At 37.9% G+C, this 8,228-nt stretch overlaps 1 long non-coding RNA gene across 1 annotated transcript; it reads left to right on the forward strand.

Moving 5' to 3' along the window:
• The first annotated feature begins 4,090 nt into the window (after positions 1-4,090).
• Positions 4,091-6,603, forward strand: LOC141350312 (uncharacterized). Its single transcript, XR_012358396.1, has 3 exons — positions 4,091-4,720; positions 5,756-5,874; positions 6,387-6,603. It is a non-coding gene; the product is annotated as an uncharacterized lncRNA (long non-coding RNA).
• Positions 6,604-8,228: the final 1,625 nt, after the last annotated feature.

Raw genomic sequence — 8,228 nt, forward strand, 5'->3', positions numbered from 1 at the left:
TACACACACATATACCTCAAATTTCTCTCTTCCATACTGCCCCATCATCTGCAAATAACGACAAACCAAAGCTCCCTTCCAATTTACAAAAAAAATTCATTAATCATCACATTAAATAATACTGGGCTAATTACACTTTTCTGAGGGATTCCGTTTATCATCTTTTCCTCACTGGACAGCGTTCCATTGACTTTTACTTGAATAGTACGATCCCTCATAAAGTTACTTATCCAATTTAGCATCCTACCTCTAATATCTGCATCATGCAACTTAATCACTAGTCACTTAATCACTAATCACTATAAATCACCTTCCATACCATGTCATATGCTTTTTCAATATCTAGAAAGACTCCCACCACTGATTCCCTATTTGTTAAAGCTCTTTTAATATCTATATCCAACAGTTACAGACTGGCTACTCTCGGACGACGACATGAAATGTTTGTCCCACTTCAGCCACTGTAGACTCATAAGGCGTTTTGAAGGGGCGGGGTTTGCGATGGGCTGAGCCATTGTTTGCAATTTGCAACTTTACTGCTAGATGCCGCTTAATCTTACACATTTTACCTTTAGTTCACAATCTTTCATCAATAGCTCTCGCACGGCAGAGGTTAAAAAATGTTCTTGGCCATTGTAACAAGCAGCCAATCACAGCGTGGCTGATCAGTGTTTCTACTATTGATATGTATTACCTTTTCTTGCAGTGCACGAACGCGCAATGATCTCAAACCTGCCATACTAATCATCAACAACAGGGGTGTTTAAAGAACCGAATAAGCAAGATCATAATTAGCCAGATCTGAACATCTCAGATGTGTTATTTGATCTTGGATGTATTAAGCGACGTACAAAGAACGGACTTCAGAGCTAGGAGAACAACCAAGGAAAAGAAAACAACCAAGGAAACAAAGCTAGAAAGCGACCGTGCCCAAAATAAAACTAGGATCAATATCAGACCGGCATTTGAAAGGTGGAGAGATCTATGAGATTTTAAAGGGTTCAAACTGGATGCAGAGCTTGCCACATTTCTCTTGACAGGCAATTGTGCTTTATCAACGATTGATTGTATTTCTGAGTGTTATGTACGTAATCTAAGTATGCTTGCACATGCACTGACGAGGACGAGCTTGATGGGAGATTCCTCGGTGGTAGTGTGGGAGGGGCATGAAAACAGTAAACATTCGAAATCCCTCACAATCCTCCAGGGGTGTATTCCAGAAAGCAGGGTTTGATTAACCCACAACTTGCTTACTCGTAACCCAAAGTTAACACGCGCTCACAACATAAGTGATTGTCAATGGATCACAAATTTCACGAGTCACCATGGAAACATAACAGAACTTAAAAGTTTTTAAATGAGAAAGAACATTATAAACCAATACTTTCTGGCAAAATCAACGTTTTATAATCAGCTTAGAAGTGCGTGATAACAAAACAGATCAAATGAATTAAGATTAATTAATGAATTAATACAAACCTATTTTACCCCATTTAAGTCCAATATTACATGTGTCTCAACGAAAATACACATATTTAAGCCTAAAAATAATCATAGATTTTATATATGATTTTAAATATATTCATTATGAATATCTTTTCCCGTACGAAAATTAACCATGGTTTTGCTACAGTTAAACGGCCTGGTAACCACAAAATAACCATGGTTTTGACAACATACGCCGTAGGACCTACGCACAACTACAACAAGCCCTTAATAAGGATAACCAGGGGTCTCAAACTCAATCTGGCTTGGGGCCATTTCTAAGACAGACATTTCATCGGGGGCCTGCAGAGCTATTTTAACGTTCAAAAAAGTACAATATTTCTGTAAATGGTTAATTTCTATTATTTAATGTATAATAATACTTGAAAATATATAAGCAGTGGTTTTATCTTTTTAATATACATTAAAGTAGCCTAAGTAAATCTTTTCTTAACCTTATCTAAACTAAGACCTATTATAATCTTGGACTAAACTAACAAATTTAATTCCTGTATACATTTATAAACTATTATAAAAAATTCACCACCAGTAAGTGTTTGTGTTTTGATTTATTTTGGATTGTTTTCAGTCATAGTATTGACTTTATTATGTTCTTTGTTATTTCAGTTTTAATGAATTTTCTATTATATGTGGGAAAATATTATTAAGTGAAAGTGATCCCATAACTTTTGAATGGGTAGTCCATGTTATATAAGCTAGTTGGACAGAAAAAATAATAATACTGCTCTATGTGTAATTGAATAAGCTACATAATAATATACTTCATTGTTTATCAGTATACATGTTTTTATCTTCTGTACATTTCTCCTCATCTTTTATCTTTTCTTAACTTTGATGGCTGTTTGATGTCTCTTTTCTTATCTGTAGTTTAAAATGTGTTGCATTACATCTACAGCTCTGCCTCCATGCGGTGTCTCCATTAGATGCTGTGACTTGAGGTGAACTGACCCCACCACAGCTCGATCTTCTCTGAGTAACAGCTTGGCTGTGTTTAGCCCCGACAAAACGTTGCACAACGTTTATTAAACAGAAACGGTGATGCGTTGAACACCCTGTTGAGTTGCAACCACGGTAGCTGAGAGGCCATTCTTTGTGTTCTTTTTAAATGTTTCTGAAGCCTGATGAAATTGTTATAAATGTGTGTTTAATACTGTAAAATACACTCAATGTTACAGTCACTGACCTTGCCGTCCAGAATGAAAGACAACATTCCAACTTGAACCCATTGAGCGAGCTGTCTCTTTAGTACCACGTGGTTTATATACATCTTGCTGCTGATTAGGCTGACATTTCTGACACACCCACCAAACGCATCTAAAACCTGTTGCACACCGTTGCACAACGTTTCCAGGAAACATGTTGTTCAACCCGGAAACCGTAGCAAAACGTTGTGCACCGTTGTGAGCTTGAACCTGCCCCTGATATCCACCCGGAAGTAACAGATCTTCTCTGGACAAACACTACAAAGTCCCGACCAGATTAACTGATCGCATGGTGACAATGATATGATTGACGCGAGGTTCAGTTGAGGAATTAAAATCCGATCACGCATTCTGTTATCTACGACATCACGGAGTGCGCAGTTCATGGCTGCATAGCAACGGGTGACGCGACCCACGCCACGGAGCGCAACTTCCGCTCCCGAGCACTGTGGAAGTAATGCTTTGACTCGTTTTAACGCGTTGTTAGACGCGACATGTGAACGAACACTTAAACGTTTAAATCAAAAATCAAGCGAATATAAAACAAAGTGAATAAAAAATTTTCAGCGGGCCAGATTATGTTATATTTTTGAAAGGTGACACGGGCCGGGAGTTTGAGACCGCTGAGGTAAACAAAAAAATTTGAAATATTTAATAAATTGTGATTATATTTTCACCATTCAAATCTTTAATCTTTCTAAATAAATTATAAACATAACGTGATGAAAATGCTATAAGAAACACATAGAGGGATCAGACTTCGACAGAACACCGGACATCTCTAATCACTTTCTATTCTAATTATTAATATATTTCCAGATGATTTCATTACTCCAGTCTGTCTGTTTAAGGGCTTATTGCAACCATAAACACCTACATTTATCCTCAAATGGTGTCTTCGACGACAGTATTCTATAAAAATGAAGGCCATCTTTTTTGGCATTCCTATTCTGACACTCAACGGCACAACAAAACATTTTCTAGTGAGTTATATTGCTTGTTTCACTCGTGTCTAATTCATTTCCACTGTTTTTCTGCCACCACATTGCGCGCGCAGCCTGCAGTGACGTAACTGTGAAGTCTACTCGCAAAAAGTCTATCAAGCATCAGATACAGAAGAATCGTGAAACTTTCCCAGGCTCCTAGAATTGCGTTACCAGGCATAACAAGCACACAATGATGTTTATGTTAAAAAGAAAAAAGTGTCAAAAACTATACAAATGTTTAATTTATGTTTAATTAATTTATCACCCAAATGCTCTTTGTATTTTAGCAAATTAGGCATAATAGCATAATAGCATTTCCATTCCATTGCAATCTCCACCAAAAAGGCAGACTCCTTTCATGTCTACTTTCAGATATAAGCCTACTACCAGTGTAACGATACAATAAAGTGGAGGAAGCAAGCGCAGGCGATCAACACAGATTTATTATGAATGATGGTAATACAGTGAAACAACATAGAAAGTGACTGAGTCCAGGATGTTGGCAATGGTGATCGAAGGTCTACGGTGGCGTGAGAAGTGTTGGTTGGTGAAGTCGGTGGTGAGTGTGAAGATGGCCAATGGATGAAACCAGGAACGGACCGGAACACTCACACGAAGACGACAACACGAAACACTAATCCAAATACACGAACACGGGAGACGATAATCCAAACTGTGTGGCTGGAACATGAATGAGGATCTGACAACAGGAAGAGAACTGAGTGAGTATATGTAGCAGATGGGTAATGAGGACCAGCTGGAGCGAGGCAATCATACACAGGTGACAACACTTAATCAAACGAGCACATGGCAGAGGTGAGTGAACAAACAAACACACACACACATGACACGGAGGAAACAGAGGATTTCCTACCGTGACAACCAGGGTCCAGACCTCTATTTAACCATATTTCAGCATTCAACCTAACCAGTCCTCCCAGTCATCTGCCCAGATGTGTAGCAGTTTGCAATATGCAGGAGATTCAGATGACTCCTGCCAGGGATCCTTTTTCAAGGATCCAGAAGGTATCTTTTAATTAATTATACCTTTTTGTTACTGCCTAATGTTTTTTTATACAAACGTTCATGTACTTTGTTTGTATACATTATACACAATTATATACAATTTTGCCCCCACTTTTTCATGAGCTGAACTCAAAGATCTAAGACTTTTTCTATGTACATTAAAGGCATATTTCTATCAAATATTGTTCACAAATATGTCTAAATCTGTGTTGTGAACACTGCTCCTTTGCCGAGAAAATGTATCCACCTCACAGGTGTGGAATATCAAGATGATTAGACAGCATGACTATTGCACGGGTGTGCCTTAGGCTAGCCACAATAAAAGGTGCAGTTTTATAACATAGGACAATGCCACAGATGTCGCAAGTTTTGAGGGAGCGTGCAATTGGAAATGTCCACCACAGCTGTTGTCTGTGAATCGAATGTTAATTTCTCTACCATAAGCATTCTCCAAAGGCGTTTCAGAGAATTTGGCATTATATCCAACCGGCCTCACAACCGCAGACCACACCAGCACACAACAGCTGCACAAACTGTCAGAAACTGTCTCAGGGAAGCTCATCTGCATGTTTGTCGTCCTCATTGTGGTGCAATTCATCCACGACCATCACCTCATGTTTCAGCTGGATAATGCACAGCTCCATGTTGCAAGGATCTGTACATAATTCCCAGTAGGTACTTGTATGGCCAGCAACCTCACCGGACATGTCACCCATTGAGCATGTTTGGGATGCTCTGGATCGGCGTATATGACAGCGTGTTCCAGTTCCTGCCAATATCCAGCAACTTCGCCCAGCCATTAAAGAGGAGGGAACCAACATTTCACAGGCCACAATTAACAACATGATCAACTCTATGCGAAGGAAATGTGTTACACTGCGTGAGGCAAATAATGTTCAACCAGATACTGACTGGTTTTCGGAGCCCCCCAATACAGTAAAATTGCACATTTTAGAATAGCCTTTTATTGTGGCCAGCCTAAGGCACACCTGTGCAATAATCATGCTGTCTAAACATCATCTTTTTCTTCTTAAGGTGTTATTTTGCAGAAATTATTTGAGACCGTTACAGAACTTATAAATGAAGCCAAAGAACTCCCGCTGAGCAATATACATGAGCTTGAGAGTGTTGAGGAAATTTTACAATCCAAGAAGGTAAGGCAATTTACATTTTGACGCGATTTTAATTTAATTTCGTTTTTAAATGGAAGTTTGTAACAGTCAAAGTGAAACAGTGCAGACATCATCTGATTACACGCAGGGTTTTCCTGCATTGAAAATGAAATGGCAGCTTGTTGGACAAAATGTTGGAACTTTAAAACCAATTAGGGTATATTATTTTATGCACATTTGTTCTGTGTACACTGTGTGAGAAGTAGAGCGCCCCCTCTGACTGCATCAATGGGAAAAAAATTGGAATTCAAGAATATGTCAAATGTTCTGAAAAAATATCTAGATTAAATTTTTTGCCAAATCGCCCAGCCCTACAATTTTTTGTTTTAGTACCACTGATTTAGATTTCGTTCCCAGCTATTTACCATATTCCAGCCAATACTCACCCTCCTTTAATTCTTATTCCTAAATGTTTTTACATATCTAAGCAAAGCCATCTCTCAAATGGCATACTTTGTTGCAAAATTATTTTCTTAATTTATGTTTGTTTTTAGGATACCTTGACTCGGCAGAAGGGTGTTAGAGAGGTTTGCAATATGAATACACTCAAGCAGTCTAGAAATGGCTCTGGTATGCACCATATCGAGCGTGTGAAACTAGACGGCAAGAGCTCCTCCAGCAATTTTATAAAAAATGTGCTTCATTTTTGTATTTGTATGATTCTTGTTTAATCTTTGTTGCAGTTTTGTGAAATAAAGATGTTTTCATTGATTGTGTTTAAGAAGCTTGGTTCCATAACACTGATATAAAGTATTGTGAAAGTGGTTGTTTGGTTTTAAGCTGCTTTTATTACACTGAACTCTAAAATAGTTGGTTGTGATTGGCCAGTTGTACCACTCCAAGGTATGTTATTCCAGGATAATAACTGCATAAAACTATGCAAATCCTTTTGACAGGTACATTTTAATATTACATGTCTGTGAAAACTACAGAAATTGTTACAGGCTTCAGCCTTCATGTTATGACCCTTTTTATATGTGTAGTAGAATAAAAAGGCTATACAATACCACATGAAACTATGAACTTGTCTTTTAAGATACATTTTCTGTTTGAATCCCATGACAATATCTTCTAAAGGATGGATGTGAATTTCTGCAAACATTTGCAATTGTTGTTGTCAGTATAGTTTTCAAGCACAGAAAATCAGCCTCAAGTTCTTTTTATCTTCGGAAAACACTGTAAAATAAAGAAAGACAAATGCTGCTAAATTTAAAAACCGGAGTGCCCTAACTTGGGTTGCATAAAATCAGATAAAGTTTTGTGGGCAATCAGACAGTTAGCAGACTGTAGTGTGATCTGTGGGCATGCTGTCTGAGACTCAGACTATAATAGACCACTTAAAGAATTTCAAGCATACAAAGCCGCAGTGTTTATACTCTTTAGGCGGCCTACAAATGGTTTACTTACTCAACAGTTGCTGCACATTAAGCTTGAAATAATAGGAAATATTATTTTAATTAAATGAACTACACACAACAACTGTAAGTTTAAAGAGTACATTTTAAGTTAATTTGAGTGTATTTTTTTAGAAGTACGAATACTAACCATAGTTTTCAGTTGCATAGTTTCAGCTGCTAAACCCGGCTGTAGTGTTGGAGGTTAGAGGTCACTGAGGGGCAGCCTTGCGTCAGTCCTGTAATTCGGGGGGTGGGGGCTGCTGAATCTCTGCTCTTGTGAGACTATTTCATAACACACAGTAGACATACTGTATGTGACAGCAGCTGCATACTCTGACCTTTGACCTTAAATACTATTGGCTGTTCCATATGAATGAACACATTGACAATGATATCAAGACTTTGAACAATGTCCTTTATTTTAGTTATCACACATATATTTACTGCTTTGCATTATGGGAAATATGTGGTTCAGGGGCACTTGCAGGATATATTCTCAGGGTACGCTCAGGGTAAACCCCCACATATCAGAGGATGCGTCAGACTTGACATAGACGTAAAAATGTCATCATAATCAATTTTAACTCGTCATTTTAAATTTAATATTTTAATGATAGTAAGACATTTAATAACCTTTGTTTTTAACATTTATATTTTTAATCATCAATTTACAGGGAAAGCATATAAACTAGAATGAAAACACAACATCACAAAAACATTTGGTATGACAATTTATCTGCCTAACCTCAAACCTTTCTTCTCATCCACACTGAATTAAACCCCCCCACAAAGTGCACACCTGGGTAATAAACATATCAAAAACAAACTCTAGCATCCTTAATATGTCATGACTCAAGGGCGTACACCATGGCTGCGTCTGAAATCTCTAAAATGCTGCCTTAAGGGCGATTTATGGTCGTGCGTAGGTTCTACGCCGTA

Source organism: Misgurnus anguillicaudatus, chromosome 18 (assembly GCF_027580225.2).
Source record: "Misgurnus anguillicaudatus chromosome 18, ASM2758022v2, whole genome shotgun sequence".
Classification (NCBI taxonomy): Eukaryota; Metazoa; Chordata; class Actinopteri; order Cypriniformes; family Cobitidae; genus Misgurnus; species Misgurnus anguillicaudatus.